This window comes from Lagenorhynchus albirostris, chromosome 21 (assembly GCF_949774975.1).
Source record: "Lagenorhynchus albirostris chromosome 21, mLagAlb1.1, whole genome shotgun sequence".
In the NCBI taxonomy this organism is placed as follows: domain Eukaryota; kingdom Metazoa; phylum Chordata; class Mammalia; order Artiodactyla; family Delphinidae; genus Lagenorhynchus; species Lagenorhynchus albirostris.
This window is the reverse complement of record NC_083115.1, coordinates 21,850,369-21,870,910: the sequence shown is the minus strand read 5'-3', so window position 1 is coordinate 21,870,910 and position 20,542 is coordinate 21,850,369. Positions and strand designations below refer to the sequence as shown.

General features: G+C 40.3%; 1 long non-coding RNA gene and 1 pseudogene across 3 annotated transcripts; one reads left to right on the top strand and one right to left on the bottom strand.

Annotated features, from left to right (window-relative positions):
• Positions 1-1,076: 1,076 nt before the first annotated feature.
• LOC132512723 (uncharacterized) lies at positions 1,077-20,230 on the bottom strand. Of its 3 annotated transcripts, XR_009538303.1 has the most exons (5): positions 19,890-20,230; positions 19,320-19,475; positions 7,829-7,962; positions 5,187-5,291; positions 1,077-1,353 (listed from the first exon to the last, which is right to left on the bottom strand). It is a non-coding gene; the product is annotated as an uncharacterized LOC132512723 (long non-coding RNA). The 3 variants fall into 3 exon arrangements; XR_009538304.1 differs by lacking the exon at positions 19,320-19,475; XR_009538302.1 differs by lacking the exons at positions 19,320-19,475; positions 19,890-20,230 and having other exon boundaries at positions 7,829-9,502.
• On the top strand, positions 10,753-11,905 carry LOC132512786 (beta-citrylglutamate synthase B-like; annotated as a pseudogene).
• Positions 20,231-20,542: the final 312 nt, after the last annotated feature.

The window sequence follows — 20,542 nt, the reverse complement described above, 5'->3', positions numbered from 1 at the left end:
CGTGGAATGCGTTTTACAAACAAAACTGAAGAAGCACAATCCCTAACAAAGTGCTGGGTACTTTCTGAACAAAGAAATAACCTGGGCAGATGATTCTGTTTCAAAGATGAAATGGAATATCAGAAGACACAATTGTTTTTAAACAGCTAAATACAGAGTAGAAAATAAAAGCATTAAAAGGGCTGTAAACTGTGTGAAAGGACTAAACATTTACCTCTGTTATTTATTTTTATACTTGTTGGGCTCACTTTTGCCGTTATCTAACGTTTAACATTGAACGAGTTACTTTTCTATTTCTGGGTCTCTTGTCTAGAAAAAGTAAAGTTAGGGGTTGGGGAAATTGGTCTAGATAAGTTCTAGAGTTATTCTAGCTTCTATGATTCTATGCAAAACTTCTTTTCTGGTTACAGAGGTAATAGAATTCATATCAAAAATTTGATTTACCATGGATGAACCTCGAGGACATTATGCTAAGCAAAATAAGACAATCGCAAAAGGACAAATACCATATGATTCCTCTCATATGAAGTTATCTAAAGCAGCCAAAATCATAGAAACTGAAAGTAGAAAAGTGCTGGCAGAAGAGGAGAGGACGAATCAGCGTTCAGTGGGTATGGAGTTTCAGTTTTGCGAGATGAAGAAGTTCTAGAGATCTGTTGCACAACAGTGTGAATATAATTAACACTACTGAAACGTACACTTAAAAATGGTTGAGATGGTAAAATCAATATTATGTTTTTACCTCAATAAAAATTTTTGTTTTAGTATAAGAAGAAAGAGGAAATGTTAAACCATCCAATATTCAATCACTCAGCGAAAACTTCTATTAACCACGTGATACTTATCTGCCAGATATGGTCATGGTCTATTTTTCACCACTTAATGAGTGCCTACACTCTGGTACAGAACAAAATAGTGGACATGACAGACATAGACCCAGCTCTCATGGGTAAGGAAATCAGTAATTACACTAAAAAGCAATACGTTCTACCATAAGGGGGCATACAGAAGGCAGTGGAAGCACGGAGAAGGAGCTTTCCCAGGGAAATCTTTTTTTTTTTTTAATTAATTTATTTATTTTTGGCTGTGTTGGGTCTTCGCTGCTGTGCGTGGGCTTTCTCTAGTTGCGACGAGCGGGACCTACTCTTCCTTGTGGTGCGTATGCTTCTCATTGCGGTGGCTTCTCTTGTTGCGGAGCACGGGCTCTAGGCGTGTGGGCTTCAGCAGTTGTGGCATACGAGCTCAAAGTTGTAGCTCGCGGGCTCTAGACGCAGGCTCAGTAGTTGTGGCGCATGGGTTTAGTTGCTCCGCGTCATGTGGCATCTTCCCGGGCCAGGGTTCGAACCCGTGCCCCTGGAATTGGCAGGTGGATTCTTAACCACTGCGCCACCAGGGAAGCCCAGGAAATAATTTTTAAAGGCTGCATGGTAGCTCATTGTATGGATATTCCATGATTTATTTAACTACTCTTCTATTTTTGAAGGGAAAAGCTTCTAAGTTTTTGTTATTCTAAAACAAGTGGGAAGCAGCCACATAGCACAGGGAGATCAGCTCGGTGCTTTGTGACCACCTAGAGGGTGGGATGGGGAGGGTGGGAGGGAGATGCAAGAGGGAGGGGATATGGGGATATATGTATACGTAGAGATGATTCACTTTGTTATACAGCAGAAACTAATACAACATTGTAAAGCAATTATACTCCAATAAAGATGTTAAAAAATAAAATAAACAAGTGGGATGCATATTTTTGTATAAGAGCCTTATCCACATTTTAAAAATATTTTCATGAATGTTAAGATTATACTAATCTCTTGCAGCAGATGGCAGAAGAGATGTAAAAGAAAAAACATTGTCTTACCAGACACGCAAGGCAATGTTTTTTGTTTTTTTTAAACTTTTTTGCCCCCCCACCCCTGCACCTCACGGCATGTAGGATCTTAGTTCCCCAACCAGGGATCAAACCCATGCCCCCTGCAGTGGAAGCGCACAGTCTTAACCACTGGACCACCAGGGAAGTCCCTAGACATGCAAGGCAATGTTACCACAGAGGTGTGCGTGCATGAGTATCTGTGTGTGTGTGAATATAAACCAATTTGCTTTGTCCTAAAAGACCATTCTGGATTGCAGAACTTCCAAAGAAGGCATATCTAACACATACATGCCCTACATTGCATGGGACAGGGAGGGTTATGGGTTTGAGCTCCACAGTACATTGCTCTAGCCAGGCAAAAGGTCAAGTGCTGCAGAAGACCAAAGCTAAAAATAAAGTGTGGTGTCGGGAATATTATGGAGTGAGTCAGACCAGATTAGCACTTCTGTATCCTCCCATGCACTGTGGTAACCTCCTCAGCTAGCGAAGGCAGACTGATTCTTCTATGAAAGTCATTGTTATAACATTACTAATAATTTTAATAACAACGCAGAGTAGTTTCATGTTAACACCTTTGTTCCTAAAAGCCAACTTCTCGTGGACCATCTATGGACCAGACTGCCACTTGTCCACAATTCAAGGTCTCCAGGAAGACATAGCACCACAAAGGTGAGGAACCTAAGGAGCTGAGTCTCCTTGAAAGTTTATCAATAGTCTGGTAGAACTTAGTGGATTAGAAGAAAGGAAATAACAATATGGAGCGTGTGGATGGGCTCAGGGAGGATTTTGTGTGTGATCCCTTCCTTCACCATTGTGATCCTGCACATTTCTCAGAAGATCCAAATAATTAATGCCATTGGGACTATTTACAAGGTCGTATCTCTACAGGAAATCATCAGAATATTCCTCCTGCAGATGTAAGTCAAACTTTTTCAGGACTGAAAACTTTCTTTCCAACCTCCGAGAGAATGAGAGAGAGAGAGAGAGAGAGAGAGAGAGAACCACACACTGCTTCTTACAGAGTTGCCACATAAATCATAGGTCTGGGTTTTTAAATTTTTTCTTCCTGTTAAGAGTCATGGAGAGGATGGTGGGGAACAATTTGGGGACTGCATTTAGCATATTTTTTTTAGAGTATCTACTGTGTACGTATAAGACACAATAGGGCTGTAAAGTCATAGTGACTATCTTCTTGGGGTTTATATTACAACTGGAGAATTAAAACTCCATGTTAATAGTCATTTATACAAGATAACAACTACATATAAGGTGCTACAACAGTCCAGGGAGGGAGAGCTCATTCCCTGCTAAAACATCCAGAAATAGGAAGGCAGCTGCGAAATTTTTTAGTGAAAGGTTATTTCTTTCTAATTAGAACCTGTATATTTCAGACTAACTTAATTTAAAATTTTATAAAATTATGTCATTCATAAAATGATGAAAGAATATATACAAACAAATGCTCAACACTTAGATCAAGTATCTTTTCCAATTGATAACTTAATCTCTAGGTTCATTCTCAATCTTCATTTAACTCAACTGCTTCATACCTTTGGCAGAACTAAAAACCAAAGCAAATTAGGTTGACTTCGCATTTTGTTTACTGTGTCCCCACCTTGCCTAGACTTCTTGAGATTTCTAAAAATCAGGGAAATGCTTTTCAGAGACTCACAGTAAAAGAAGAAGAAAGCAGAGCTCCTTGATAAGATGCAAACTGGATAATCAAAACGGGGAATTATTTACATGAATGACAACTATGTACCTTATGAATCTTGAAATTAAAAAAAACAACTTAAAAGAATTTAATAGAATTTTAAGAAATTAATAAAAACAACCTAGAAGAAAATAAGAATTCTAACCAGGCTAAGCCTGCGGAGCCTACTAGCTTCTTTGTCTTCAAGTTGATTTAAAAATGTAATTCAAATGGTAAGTATTTACTAAATGCCAATTATGTGTTGCCCAGTGGGGTCACAAAGATCAGTAAGACAAAGGCCCTAGCTTCAAGAACTACTGTCTAGTATGGAAAATAGACATGTCAATGCAGGTTAAATGACACAATACCACTTACAACCATTAAACTGATTTTAGAAACTACTGAGATTGATAGAACCAACTATTGCAAGTGTTAGGGACTGAATTGTGTCCTTCCAAAATTCATATGATGATGTTGATGTTCTAGCCCTCAGTACCTCAGAATGTGTCTATTTGGAGATAGCATCTTTAAAGAGGTAATTTAGGTAAAATGAGGTTGTTAGGTTGGGCCCTAATCCAATAGGACTGGTGTCCTTAGAAGAAGAAATTAGGACACAGACTCTCACAGAGGGAAGACCAAATGACATCACAGGGAGAAGACAGCTATCTGCAAGCCAAGGAGAGAGGCCACAGAAGAAACCAACCTGAAGACACTTTGATCTTTGACTTCCAGCCTCCAGAATTAGGAGAAAATAAATATCTGTTGTTTAAGCTACCCAGACTGTGGTATTTTATTATGTCAGCCCTAGCAAACTAACACAGCAAGGATATAGTCAAAGCAGAAAATTTTATACATTGCTGTTGACTAAATTGCACAACGATTTTGGACAATGATTCCATTTGAGGTGTCTACTCTGGAGAAAGTCTTAGAAAATGTGCTCAAGAAAATGTATAGAAAGCTGTTCAGTGTAGCATTACCTCTAATGTGAAGAAATTGAAACTAACCTTTCCTTATGAGAACATTGATACAAATCAGTAGAAATCAAAACACTGCAAATAGGGCTTCCCTGGTGGCACAGTGGTTGAGGGTCCGCCTGCCGATGCAGGGGACGCGGGTTCGTGCCCTGGTGCGAGAGGATCCCGCATGCCGCGGAGTGGCTGGGCTCGTGAGCCATGGCCACTGGGCCTGCGCGTCCGGAACCTGTGCTCCACAACGGGAGAGGCCACAGCAGTGAGAGGCCCGCGTACCGCAAAAAAAAAACCAAAAACACTGCAAATAACCTATAAGATAAACCATTATCTTTAAAATCTCTAATAAATAATACCATGTGAATATGTCTTAAAGAAATAGGAAATGATTCGTTCACACCACAGAATACTACACAGTAGCCAAAATGACTGAACTAATGTATCTGCATGTATCCACTTATATAAATCTCAAAAACAATGTTCAGCGAAAAAAATTCAAAAATATTTGTACAGTATATGTATGTATAATTTTAAAATAAAGTTGTATATATTATTTATGGATATATACATATGTATAAAGTACAAATACATACATGGGCATGAGAAGCATATAAGACAAGACTAGTTAAGAGCATGGACTGCGGAGCTTCCTTACCAGTTACATAATCTTTGATAATGAACAAAAAAATCTGTGTCTCAGTTTCCTCATCTGTAAAATGGGATTAATAATAGTGCCTTCATTACCGGATTGTTGGGAAGACTGCATGAAAAAATGTACATAAAATGCTTAGTTCAGTGTCTGGCTAATTGTAAATGTTCAATAAACATTAGTTTACTAGATAAAATATTAACTTAGAAAAAAAAATGTGTTCAACTATACAGGTAATCAAATGTAAGCAAAGTAAAATAAAATTGAGTTGTTAGTTTTGGCAAAGCTTTATCAAAATGAAAATACCGTGATAGTCTCCAGATCTTGCTGTGCATGCCCTTGTATAATGCCCTCCCCTTGAACGTGGGCTGGAGTCAGTGACTTGCTGTAACAAACAGAATATGGCAACATCATGGAACATTACTTCCAAAATGAGGTTATAAGAAGACTGAGCCTTCGTTCTTGGGTACTTTCTCTGTCTTGCTTGCTTGCTCTGAGGGAGGCCAGCGGCTGTGTTGTGAGCTGCCCTGTGGAGTGGCCTACATCACAAGGAATGAATGTGTCTGGTTAACGGCCAGTGCCTGAACTTGGAAGTGGATCCTCCCCGGATTGAGGCTTCATTCAGCAGCTCTGGCTGACAGCTGAACTGTGTCTCATGAGAGCCTCTGAGCCAGAGACACCCAGCCCAGCTTCCTGACCAATTGAAACTCAGAGATAACAAATGCTTACTGTTTTCAGCTGACAAATTGGGGTGGGAGGGTTACTTGTTATACAGCAATAGATAACTAATACACCCAATGTAAGCCAGGGAAGCTAATGCTGGTATGTGTATATAGTGTTAGTAAGAATGTGAATTGGAATTTTTAAAGAGCAATTTTGGCAATATTCCTAAAGATATTCACAATTTTTTTGTCCTAAAGAAATAAATACACAAAAATGGATGCATATTCATTGAACTATTAAATATAATAGTGAATAACTGGTAATAACTTACATGCCCAACACTAGTTGGAGAATTGTGATGTGATATAATAAGAAACACATACTTTGTCTTTATCCCTGGTTCCTGGCCAGAGCTCCCACAGCCTTTGTAATTTCCTAAGTGATAAAAGTGCTAGGAGCATCTTTTGTTCTAGTATATGGTCTTTGACCCCAGTTCCTGACCCAGAGCCCCTGATGAACCTAATCTTTGGAATGTCCTAAGTGATACGAATGTCTTCTGTTCTAATGAGGTAACTCTTGCTGGGCTCCTAGATGGGGGCTGGTCTCCAGAAAGACCAAGCCATGATTAGAAGCTTGGGCTGCTCAGCCCTGCCCCACCCCATCTTCGGTGGAGCGGGGGCTGGAGATCGAGTTAATAATCCATTATGCCCATGTGATGAAGCCTCCATAAAAATCCCTAAAGCACAGGGTTTGGAGAGCTTGTGGGTTGATGAACACATGGAGGTGCTGAGAGGGTGGCATACCCAGAGGGGCATGGAAGCTCCGAACCCCTCCCCCATACATTATCTTCTGCATTTCTTCCATCTGCCTATTCCTGAGTTGTAGCCTTTTATAATAAAGTAGTAATCTAGTAAGTAACCTGTTTTCCTGAGGTCTGTTAGCCATTCTACCAAATTCTTGAACCTGAGGAGGGGTCATGGGAACCTCCGATTCATGACCAGTTTGTGCGGAGCACAGGTGACAACCTGGACTTCGCACTTGGTGTCTGGAGTGGGGAAAGGCATTCTTGTGAGACTAAGCCTGTAACTCGAGAGCTCTGATGCTATCTCCAGGTAGCAGAATTGATTTAAATCATAGGACACCCAGTTGGTGACACCCACAGAGAACTGGAGAATTGGTTGGTGTGGAAAAAACCCACACACATTTGGTGACAAGAAGTGGAATATTGGAGTGTAGAGTGTTGAGAGTAAAGTAGAAAAAAGTAGGTTTTTTTATGGTCATTTGATAAAATCTTGAGCAGACTTTAAAATTCATGTGAAAATTCTAGTTAATGGTTTGTTGAAATGTTCACAATATAATAGTAACTATGTTCACAAATAAAAGTAATTGGGGCTGACCCTAATTTTTGTTTTATTTATTTGTTTACTTTTTAAAGGACTTGATAGAAATATACCAACATGGGGATTTCCCTGGTAGGGCAGTGGTTAAGAATCCGCCTACCAATGCTGGGGACACGGGTTCGAGCCCTGGTCCGGGAAGAGCCCACATGCTGCAGAGCGACTGAGCCCGTGTGCCACAACTACTGAGCCCGCGTGCCACAACTACTGAAGCCCATGTGCCTAGAGCCCGTGCTCCGCAACAAGAGAAGCCACGGCAATGAGAAGCCTATGCACCACAACGAAGAGTAGCCCCCGCTCGCCACAATGAGAGAAAGCCCGCGTGCAGCAACGAAGACCCAACGCAGCCAAAAATAAATAAATAAATAAATTTTTTTTTTTAAAAAAAGAAAGAAATATACCAATATGATAATGGTGATGGTCACCAAGTAATGGAATTATTAGGTGATGTATATTTTCTTGGTCGTACTTTCCTGTAGGTTCTAATTTTTCCACAGTGAATATGTATTATTTTTAATCTGAACTATTCTTAAGTACAAAATAATTAAATGTGGACCTAGTATGATTCTTAAAACACATTTACCTTACCTATTTTTTCTGGGTCATATTTTTCAAATTCTTCTCTCAAGTTTCTGAATCCTTCCAGCCACTTCTCAGCATCAAGTAAATCTTCTTATTCTTCCTCTATTCTTGATATTTTCCAACACGGTCTCTAGATATGACTGAAAAGGAAAAACACCAAAGTAAATCTTGATTTTAAATTATATAAAATCTAGGGGTGCCCCGGTGGTCCAGTGGTTAGGACTCTGCACTTCCACTGTAGTGGGCGTGGGTTCAATCCCTGGCTGGGGAACTAAGGTCCCACATGCCACGTGGCCAAAAATAAATAAATAAAATAATATAAAATCTCAAAAAGGTAATTGGATTTGACCCTTTGCATAAAGTATGATTTTACTTCAGGAAATAAAGATTTAAATAAGTTTACATAAAAATCCAAAATGTATTTATATAAGTCTGGATTTCTTAACCCAGGCTCCATGAACATCTGGGGGTTCAGGTAGTGGGTTTCAGGTAGTTCATGAAACTTTACACAAAATATCAAGTGTTTTCACCCATTCCTTGGAAGAGAGTTCATAGTTTAAGTAGGTTCTCAGTCGGGGCTGTAATCAGAGTGACAGCTGTCCTGGTTCGACCAGCACTGTTGCTTTTAGGACAGAAAGTCCTGAGTTTAGGAACCTCTCAGTCCTAGGTAAACCAGGATGTTGGTTACTGTATGTGAAATCCAAGAAAGACCGATGAAAAATAACACAAAGATTTAATTAAACTCAATTGAATGTACAAGTAAAAATTAGAAGACTACTTCTTAAATCAGAATACTGCCATTTCTTCTTATTTAACCTATGTCCTGAGAATTATTTTGTATATAAACCAAAGCTCCTGGTATCTTTCCTTAGTTTCTAGACTAACTGCAATTTGCAAATGACCCCCGCCTTGTTACTGTGAACTTTTACCTTTTGTCCTGTGTATTTGGCGGCTCCTGTATTACTAGGTTAAGGTAGGACTGCCCTGGCATGATCACCCCCAGAGTTAGTCCCGAAGGGAAATGCATGTCATCACATAAGAATCCAGATCTGTGGCAGGATGGGGAACTCAGGTGATCTCCATTGGGTTAGGTGTTGGGGCACTCCCAAATGGTGTATATTAAGCTAATTTCTGCCCTCATTGGGGGTAGGCTAGAAATCAGTAGAAAGGACCCAGGAGAGCCCTTTCCATTTCTGCAGAATTCCATGTAAGGAAGGATGGGGTCCATGACCTCCGGAGATAAGCTCTCTCTGATTAGGAGTACTCAAATTATGGTATATCTTTTTATTTCTCTTTTGTAATCCATCGACCTTTGGTAAAGTCTTTTTGAACCATCAGCTTTGTGTCAGCTGTGCCTCAGAGATAGGGGGACTTTAGGCCACAGCTGGGGAGAGCAGTTCTTATGGAGGGCACAGTGGCAGCAGCAGGAATTAATGAGACTTCGATGCAAAAGTGCATCTCAGGAACAGAGTCTCTGACTCAATCAAGGAGATTCTCTTTCCACTCTTCACCTTGGAAGTTCTCGTTTTGTTCTACTAAGAAAAGTGACTTTTGGACTTCCCTGGTGGAACAGTGGTTAAGAATCCACTTGCCAATGCAGGGAACACAGGTTTGAGCCCTGGTCCAGGAAGATCCCACATGCTGCGGAGCAGCTAAGCCCGTGCACCACACTACTGAGCCTGCTCTCTAGAGCCCACGAGCCACAACTACTGAGCCCACGTACTGCAACTACTGAAGCCCGTGCACCTAGAGCCCGTGCTCAAGAGAAGCCACCACCATGAGAAGCCTGCGCACCACAATGAAGAGTAGCCACCGCTCACCGCAACTAGAAAGCCCACGCACAGCAACGAAAACCCAATGCAGCCAAAAATAAATAAATTTAAAAAAAAAGAAAGGTGACTTTTATTATATACTTTACAGTGTCAAAAAATCAACATAGGTAGTTTTCTTCCTCTGCTTAGTTTTTATACCTGAAACACTGGTGTTTTTGGATGATGCATTGTGATCTTCAATCCCCAATTTTTTTTGAGTTCCATCTCTTTTTTTTTTTTTTTTTGCGGTACGCGGGCCTCTCACTGTTGTGGCCTCTCCCATTGCGGAGCACAGGCTCCGGACACGCAGGCTCAGCGGCCATGGCTCACGGGCCCAGCCGCTCCACAGCATGTGGGATCTTTCCGGACCGGGGCACGAACCCATGTCCCCTGCATCGGCAGGCGGACTCTCAACCACTGTGCCACCAGGGAAGCCCCGAGTTCCATCTCTTTTGAGAACACCTATTCTGTTCTCATCATACCTGCCTGAGTAGAAACGATACATGTGATGTAACATATAAGCTTTATAAAACTGACAAGTACATGATCTTGAGATGGCAAATGTGAGCCATGTGGGCCACAGATTTCACCTCCTGGGCCCAAACCAGCAACTCTATTAATCACAGCATTATTTCTGTTAAGCCCAGACTCAACCTCAGAAATTTTCACAAGTCCTACCAGACATTTATTTATTTCATGTTCATGAAATATATTTATGTGTATATGTATATACATATATGCATACACACATATACATATACATAATGGATTCATCTATTCTTTCCATGTAAAAAATGAATAATTCTTTAAAAATTCTTTGGCAGGGATTTCCCTGGTAGCGCAGTGGTTAACACTCCACGCTCCCAATGCAGGGGGCCCGGGTTTGATCCCTGGTCGGGAACTAGATCCCACATGCATGCCACAACTAAGAGTTCACATGCCCAGGAGATTTTTCAGCAGAGGACTGAAGCTTCGGCCCTAGAGTTCTCACCTGTCCTTCCTGCCAGCCTGCACTACAGATTTCAGACTCTGTGAGAGCTCCTACATTCCTAGAAAGAGTCTACATTCAGGAGGAAGTAATCCCAGAAAAGGAAGAACAGGCAGATCAAGACGTGTAGCTCTGTGGCCGCCAAGTTGTGGTTTTTGACAGATCGTCGAATCAGGGAAGACTATCCTCAAAAAGAGATCTTATGAGCGTTCAAGGCCAAATGTTGTGAGGAGGAACTGGACTTTAGGGCTGTGGTGATGGATGAGGTGGTGCTGACAGCTGAGCAAGGAAACCTGGGTCTTCGTATCAAAGGAGAACTAATTACTGCTTACCCTCAGGTGGTGGTAGTGAGAGTACCAACCCCTTGGGTGCAAAGTGATAGTGACATCACTGTTTTGCGCCATCTAGAGAAGATGGGATGCAGGTGGATGAACCGACCTCAAGCCATCCTGAACTGTGGTAATAAGTTCTGGACGTTTCAAGAGTTGGCAGGTCATGGTATTCCTCTGCCAGATACCTTCTCTTATGGTGGTCATGAAAATTTTGGTAAAATGATTGATGAAGCTGAAGTACTGGAGTTCCCAGTGGTGGTGAGGAATACACGGGGTCGTAGAGGCAAAGCAGTTTTCTTGGCTCGCGATAAGCGCCATTTGGCTGATCTAAGCCATCTTATTCGCCATGAAGCTCCATACCTGTTTCAGAAGTGTGTTATAGAGTCTCATGGAAGGGATGTACGCGTCATTGTTGTGGGAGGCCGTGCGGTTGGCACCATGTTACGCTGTTCAACAGATGGGAGGATGCAAAGCAACTGCTCACTGGGTGGTGTACGGATGATGTGCTCATTGAGTGAACACGGGAAACAGCTAGCTATCCAGGTGTCTAACATCCTGGGAATGAATGTGTGTGGCATTGACCTGTTGATGAAAGACAACGGCTCCTTCTGTGTCTGCGAGGCCAGTGCAAATGTAGGTTTGATAAGGCTTGTAATCTAGATGTAGCTGGTATCACAGCAGACTATGTCGCCTCCCTTCTGCCCTCTGGCCGGCTCACCTGGCGTATGTCCCTGCTCTCCACGGTGTCCATGGCCAGTGAGACTAGTGAGCCGGAGCTGGGCCCCCCAGCCAACACTGCTGTCGACAACCTGAGCAAAGTTCCAGCTCTGTTGACAGCGACCCTGAAACCACAGAGCGAGAGCTGCTCACCAAGCTCGCAAGGGGCCTATTCAACGGAAACCAACTGCTAGCCAATGAAATCAAACTCCTGGTGGAGAGATTCCACCAGTAAATAATTAACCAACAAAACCCTTGTAAAACTTCCTTTTTCCCTTTTTTTTTTTTTAAACAAACTTACAATGCTGTTCATGGAAAATGCTCAGGAAGATGAGAGGAAATTTGAGTAGGATTAGTTACGAGGGAAGGAGGGGGAGATAGACGAGACCTTTGCTACTAAGATGTTACTGACTTTGATTTACAAATCCTACAGACAGAGAGGCAGAAGAGGTGAGATACAGAAAAATGTCAGGCTCTCATAGTTACCCTTTTAAATTACTCAAAAATGTGTAGGCTCTCAGGCCACGAAGAACATAATTTTTTCATGGTCTCTTGTTTTTGTTTTTGTACAGTTGGTACAAATTTCAGAGTAGTGTAACTTCACATTGTGTTGTAATCCATGAGGAAGACATCTACCTAAATTATAATTTTTTTAATACAAATCTGAAAATTCAGCCTATACACTATTATCTAGGAGCTTTATGTTCATAGTTATGAAATCTTGAGGGGCTCTTTTATTGACTTGTTCCCCCTTAATTTGGGTAGGAGGGCAACATGGATGTGACCCAATAAAGGTTTTTTTAATGATAAAGTTGGCATGTTTGCACGATAAAAGGGAAATGAACAGTATTGCAATGTCTGGCACACAAAATAACATTTACTCCATTGTACATACAATTGCACTAGTTAAAAATATGTGCATTGACTTGTATTTGTTAGTGTTTTAGCCTTTTTTGAAAGATATATGCTATGTTTATGTTGCTTTTTTAAAAATACATGCTAGTCTTAACATTCCCTGATCTATGCCTGCATCTTTAACAATGCAAAGTGAAGAAAATGCTACCATTTTTGTTAACAAGGCACTGACTTGAAACAGATGCATTTAAAGCCTTTTATTTTTTTCCTTTTTTCTTTTGGTGGTTGGGCATTTAAAGAATAAGGACAAGGAAAAATATTTTGGGGGGCGAATCAAGGGTCTATAAGTTCCTAAGTATAAAGCTGAAGTGATTTCTAATACCAGAGTTATATATCTGCATTTTTCACATTTTAGGGGTGTGTGTGTGCGCGTGTGCGTGTGTGCGTGCGCGTGCACGCTTGCATGTTTATGTGCTTTGCTTTTTGTTTACACCAACCAACCAAAAAGATTCTAGAAAATGGAGCAGGATGGGAAACAGTTTTTTACTTTAAAAAGAAAAAACAACCGAGTTGTTTTCATAACTATAATCTACTGGGTAGAGGTACTCACCTAAAGACATGAGGGGAATAGCTGCTTCTTAGGCTTTTGTGTATATGTATGTTGTTTGCTTTTTTTCCTTTGGTTCTAGACTGTTCAGTGTGTGATTTATTCCACGCTACATGCTTTTCCTCTGCTTCTTGCTGTGCATTTTCTCCTATTACACATAGGTTTTGGGGTGGGGCGGACTGAACATTTTTGTTTGGGGACTTATTTAGCAGTATTGAGTCTTTTATAGCCCTACTCTGAATCCTTCAATATTCTACTCTTTATATTACTTTACTTCTGAATTTATAAAAGCCCCCAAACTGCATATAATATGAGCCTTTAACCATGGGTAAAACTATCCCAGTGAATGGTTTGGAAGGCGTGTTAAGAAATGGAGATGCTCCAGAGCTCAACGTAAGCAGCAAGTTCCATCTCCCTACAATCCTCTGAAGCTTTTTACCCGAGTCCTTTCTTGTCTCTCCAGCGCTTTTTTCCTTCAGATGGACCTTAAACATAATTTCTTGGACACTACTAGAGAGACTTCGAGGCAATAAGATCAGTATTAACCAGCTCTAACAGACGTTTGATCATGCTTACTTGCACAGTTTTCCCACCATTTTAAAAAAGGAATGCAATAAAACTTGTTTTTTCCATAGAATTAAATAATATTAAAATGGAGTGAAAGGTTGATTGTTGACAAACAGAATAGCACCTCTGATCTGTGCAGTGTCTCATTTCACCTTAGAAAAAGATACATAAGAGGAGTTTCTAATTTATTTTAGGATATTCTCATCTCATCTAAAGAATTTGAGTTGTACAGGGTTATTGTGTGACATATTGTGGAATATATAAGTACCTCTGGCTCACTTGGTACTTCTTTTACTAAATGACCATACTTTGGAAGATGCACACTATTTGGGATAGAGAAATAAACAAGGGAGAAGGCACCGCTTAATTAAATCATCATTCATATGTGTGTAGAGACCATCTGGTTGCCACATAGATGATGATACATATACTTTGAATAGTTACATATCACATGTATATAGATTAGTGAATTTTAAAACACAAATAGAACACCTTCTCTATTTGATGAAAAACTCAAGGTTTCTGTTGGGTGGGATAAGGCACCAGGAAAAATGTAGGTAGCCTTTTAAAAAAATTATCAAATTAACCAAGTACATTAGAAGAAATATCTGAGGTTATTTCACTGTTAGTTTTACTCACTATCCATCTTTTGTGCAGACACACTATGCTAAAACATAGCCTTACCAACTATTTCTGGATCGTCCACTGAATGGACAAGAATGGACATCTTAGAGTTTAAAAACATGAATATCCTCTTGAATTCCCTCAAAAAGTAAGGCAAAGAATATGAGCAAACCATACTGGAAGAACCCAAACAGCCCAGCTATTAAGTGAAAGTTAAATATATTTTCATATTGTTTAGTAACTTTCTTAAAATCTTTGCTATTATGAGAGGTAAAAATGTATATTTATCAAATATGCATAGTTATTTTACCATGCAAAAATCTGAATTATTGTAAAACTATTGTACATTGTTAAAATTGTAATTCTGAATTGTATTTAAAAGTAATTCTTTCTGCTACTGTTTTTATGTCACCCACGATGAAAAGCGGACTATGTATATACACAAACACACTAATACGAACTATTCCATTTAAAATTTTTAATAGTTATTTTCTTCTGATTGGTCATTTCTGCTGGCTTTAACTCCACTGAACTTTGAAGTATTTCTGTATATGCTATCAAGTAAGAAAATACCCTGGAACATTAGAAAAATCCATCAAGAGACTTGCTTTCGTCAAGTGCTTTATCAGACTTTTGAAAAGGCATCGAAGGCGTTGAAAGAAGTAATTGACTTTCAAGATCATCCCCTCTTTTTCTCAAGAAGAAAACAAAGGAAAAAGAAATTCTCTTCATTCAGTGAGTCCCCAGTCTGGGGTCTGGGGCGCTTAGAGACACTGTGAAATCAAATCTTGCATTACATTTTTCTCCTGGCTCTTTTTGAGAAGGTTTATGGGCTATGTGGCTGGTGAGACACCATCCCCTCCTAAGAAAATGTAGGTGCTCAGACAGGTAACCTCTGTAGCTACTGTTTTTATTTGTTTGTTTGTTTCATTTCTTTTATAATTTGTTTTTGTTGTACTAGGATATTTTTAAATGTAATATATTGCAGGATTTATAACCAGGTTCACTGCTTTCTTTCTTTTTTTTTCTTAAAAAAAATTTTATTTAAGATACATTTAGGCGCCTTTGAAGCTTGGATTTTGGAATGTTTCAGCAGTGGACAGAAATCTGCTGTTGGAATCTTCTAGTCTTCCAGGTTTAATTTGAAATGTTTTTAGTTTTGTTTTGGATTTTTGTGTAGTATTTTATTTCCTTTATACCAATGCCCTTTTGCCATGCTGTTTTGGGGTGGCTGCCTAACTCTAGTGAAAATTCTTTCTATATTAACGAAAATGTGGTGTTTTAAATTCCTTAATGTTTTGCATTTTTAAAATTGTTTTTAAAGAAATATTCTAACTTATTAAAAAAAAAAAGGAGTTTGCATGCCACAACTAAGGAGACTGACTGCTGCAACTAAAGAGTCCACCTGCTGCAATTAAGGCCTGGTGCAACCAAATGAATAAATAAATAAATAAATAAATATTAAAAAAAAATTCTTTGGCAGATCATGTGTCCTGATTTGGGGCTTGAAAAAAACATATTATCATTGTATGCGGGACCACATATACTTTTACATACATAATTATGGAGAAGTACAACTAACTGTTCCTGCCTTGCCCTTAGAGGGTGACTGATAAACCTTTGGCTTGTTAGTGGGTTCATTCTGCCCTTCCTGATATCCAAAGTATATATATATATGTGAATCATTTTTGGCTTGAAGTCATGATCAGAAATGCAACATATGAAGAATCAGTACCAACACAGTGGTTGAATAGCACAAGCCCTGGAGTTTGACAATGACTAGGTTCTGAATCTCTGTCCTGACTCTGCAGTTTGTAACTTCTAATTCTCTCTCTCTGAGTCTCAGTCTCTTCACTTATGAAACGGAAGAAATAACACTCACCTCACAGGGTTGTTAAGAAGTAAACGGTATATTGTATAAAGAGCCTAGGACAGAGTGTGGCAATTAATAGGCCCTCAGCGAATGGCCTTCATGAACACTATGTTGGAACTAGACTAGAGCTGACCAGAGCTCGAAGCCGAATGTAACACAGGGGCAAAAGCTGAGAGAAAATTACAAAGTAAGGCTAGGATTCATCCGTTCAACCAGCATTCACTGAGGGTCCACCATATGCCAGGTACCACGCTGGGCACTGGGGTCAGAAAAGAGAAGGGAGGAGTAAGAGCAGAGGGCAGAAGGCTCCCTACCCCTGACCCTCCCTGTTATTACCTATCTGGATGGGTATGTTCACACTCAAGTCACCTGCTCGGATTCCTTGCGACAATGACAGGGACCTGGACAGCCAAGGAACTGACAAGGAAGATAAAATTAAGAGCCAAGACCTCACTAGTGAATGCAGCGTGGATGAGAAAACACAGACTTTAAAATCAGAAACAATTGTTGGCTTTTTAATAGTTTATCTGCTTACAGAAAAAATGTTAAATTTTTGGTAAAAATTCATTTTAATAAAACTAATTTTAATAAAAGATTAAAATAAGAAAAGTAATAAATGTAATTTCATCGCCCAGAGATAATTGATGGTAACATTTTGGTGTTTAGCATTCCTGTTCTTTTTCTGTGCATGTGTTTTAATGGTTGAGATTATCATATTATCATAATTAATTATATTAATTAATAATTATACAAATAATTAATTATTGTGTAAATAATTACCATAATAAATAAATAAATATTATATAAATAATTGATTATATTATCATATTATCATAATTAATTACTAATAACTATCAATTCATTATTATAATTAATAGATAAAAATATATCCTAACATCTTGTTCTTTTCACCTAACCTTATTACATGAACATTTTCTCACAGTTTTACAAACTTTGGGGGAAGGATTATTTTACCAGCTGTGTAATATTCCATCCCATGGAAGCTCCACAGTTTACTGTTTCCTTAGCCATTTCCCCAGTATTGGTTACTAGGTTCATTTCACATTCTACCTGTTATGAATAACTCTCTAATGAAGAATTTTATTCAATAAGCTGTTCTCTATATTTCAAACCATTTTCTTAGGATAACTTTACATTAGTAGAATAACTGAGTCAGAGAGACTGAATATTTAAGCCTCTTGATAACATTTCCTTCCAAAAATCTATAAATTGGTACTTTCTCCAACAATGTCTAGGAGTGCCAGGATATGAGTTTGAATCTAATTCTACTTCTTATTGACTGAATGATTTGAGGCAAGTTATTTACCTTCTCTGAGCCTCAGTTTTGTCATCTGTAAAATGGAGATGCCTACCTAACAGATTTATAAAATTTAAAAGATGTGACATGTGTAACTTGGCACAAGTTCTGGTACACAGTCGAAGTTCTCAACCGAAATATTAGCTCCCTTCTCGCTTTCCCCTATTGATTTTTCCACTGTTGAGTAAAAAGGAAATACTAAACTTCACGTTTGTTCTATTTCCTATTAGTCAGTCATTTAGAACATAGTTGAAACTTCTTAACCACAAGGTATCTGAAGTAGTTAACTGTACAAATATAGGCACATTGTTTGTATCTGGTTTGCAGAACCCACTAGATGCTGTGTCACTGAACTAGAAATAAATATTTGGTGCATCTGTTACTGTTACTGCATTTCTGAACAAGATTAGTGTTTTATATGTTTTTCTTTTTTTATTCTTATGCAAATTATTTACCATCTCTGTTCCCAGTTTCCCCATCAGAAAAATAAAGATAATACCTGTCCTATCTTATTTGTGTAATGAAAGCACTTCTTACTGACCACTGAGGTTTTCACTCACAGATGGACTATATGCACACTGAGTGAGATATGGGTGGGATTCGCCACACGTGTCAGAGAGACGTGGAAGGGAAGAGGAAGAAAGGAGCTGACCTTTAACCAGAGCCTGCATTTCACACACATTCAACACACACACACACACACACACACACACACACCAATCATGACAGGTGCATCAGTTTCTCAAATGTTACAGGTAAAGAAACTGAAATGCAGCAAATTTAAGTAATTTCTTCAAGGTCCCAACCTACCATGAAGTGCAGACACAATTCAAATACTAAACTGTATCCTGAGAAGCAGAAGGGCATTCTTACGCTTTAGCAGCTAAGTCATTATTAACACCATTGTGGGACTGAATGAGAAAATCGTTTTTTTTAACTTCCACTTCATTGCTTAGAGAGAAAAACACAACAAGGTAAATTCACCTGCAAAATTAATTTTGTTAGCTCTGAATATAAAATATGTAAACAAACTCCATCTGGAGGACAGTTCTATTACTGTAGAAAGTACTGAGTATGACCTCTGTGAGGGCATCACGTGCCTGTGACCATGTGTAACCAACATGAGCTTCCTGCTAGGATGACAGTCATATGCAGCTCTTGGAAAGGAGAGGCACAGAAGGAAAAGGATTCTTATAGTACCCAGGGCTGCCGTCCCACACCCCAGAAGGAAGAAAGATGCAGGCCCAAACTGGCCAAGACTGTAAAATAAAATAACTAATATCACAGTAAGTTAAGCCATATGAAATTATGGTTTTGTAGGGCAAAATCAGTCAAATACCATCATTTTCACATGGTTCAACATATACTAATGACATTGTTCCAGAAATCGAGAAAGGATCGTTTCTGGAACTGACTTCAAAGTGACACTTGGTAGTTAGGTTTTGATGAGCTATTCCCTCTAAATTATATCCATCGCTTTTATAATGGAACCATGAAATATTTTGATGGATATTTCAAACTACACAAAAGGAAAATAACTTCATTACAACAAAATCTCTTGTTTTCTAAGTCCTAAACTTCTTTAACTTCTGCACCTGAAAAAATTGCATGTATAATAGGTAGAATAGTATTTGTGTACATTGTGATAGCTGAAATGTGTGATACTTTATAGGAATGTCTATATTACTGCAGATATGGGGGCGGCATTAAATAAGGAACCAACTGCCTTATAGGTGTGTGACCTTGGGCAAAGCTTCTGACCCTCTCTGGGCTTCAGTTTACATCCATGAAACAAAGATAATCACCTGCTTCATGGAGCAACTTGTGATTATGACATGAACTGTAATAAAGTAAGGGAGAGGGGACTGTCCTGGCATTCCAGCGGTGAAGACTCTGAGCTTCCACTGCAGAGGGGCGCCCGCTGGATCCCTGGTTGGGGAACTAAGATCCCACATGCTGAGCTGTGGCCAAAAAAAAAAAAAAAAAAAAGTAAGGGAGAGATCTTTACAATGATAAAGTGTTATTAAAAGTTGGTTATTATATGTCAATAAAGTGTAATGCTGTAGATGACTGATGCATTATATCTCTGGTTTGAAAGGAGCTTAAATAGATTGTTTCCAGTCCCCTCTTGCAGGGTAAGGAGAGAGCTACCTACAAAGACAGGCTTCTGCTAGATCCCAATTGCTGAATTGAACGAAATTCACCCTGAGGATGAATGGCGGGGCTTTTAACAGCTGCACTCTTGTGGAGGCTGAGACCAGGCCACAGCTGGAGGTGCTTCACATTTTTGCCCTGGCCTGGAGAGGTCATACAGGGCTAGGGCCTCTTCCCAGATTCGAGCACCTTAGTCTCAAAACAGAGGTAGCACCGCCTACCTGGGTTTGCTGAAAGAATTAAACGCGATGATGGAGTAAGAGCCAAGTACGGTGCGCAGCACGAAGTCATCGGTGTCCTGCAGGGCGGTAGACTCGAAAACCGAATAAACGAACCTCTGGGGACGGGTGAGGGGCCGGTAGGGAGCTGGATTTAGAGAGTTCGTGATGCCGTTCGTGATGTGGCGGTGTCTCACGGATGCAGGACGACCCGCCCCGGAGGGACCGCGGAAGCTCGGCGGCGTTGACCCCGGGATGTCTCACGCCCGCACCTGTGGGCCGGGGCCACTGGGGGTCAGCCCGCGGAGGGCTGGGGCCACTGCGGGGCTCTCCGGGCAGCGTCTCTCCAGGTCGGTTGCTGCGCAGGGTCCGGGCCGGGCGCCGCGGCGGGACTATGGGGGCGGGAGGGGGCGCGCGCATCCCGGGTCCGCGTTCCAGGTTGACCCGGGCTCCCCCAGCGGCCGAGAGGCGCCGCCGAGAGTCCAGGCGCGCTGGGCTGCTTGGGCTGAAAACCAGGCACCGAGAACGCAGGGGACGCTGATCCCACCCGGCTTCCAGCCTCCCTTCGGCCCCCGTCGTGCCCCTAGTCCACACCCTGGCCGCGTCCCCGCAGCCGCGCGGCTCGGCTGCTTGCTCCCAAGAGTCCGCTTTCCTGT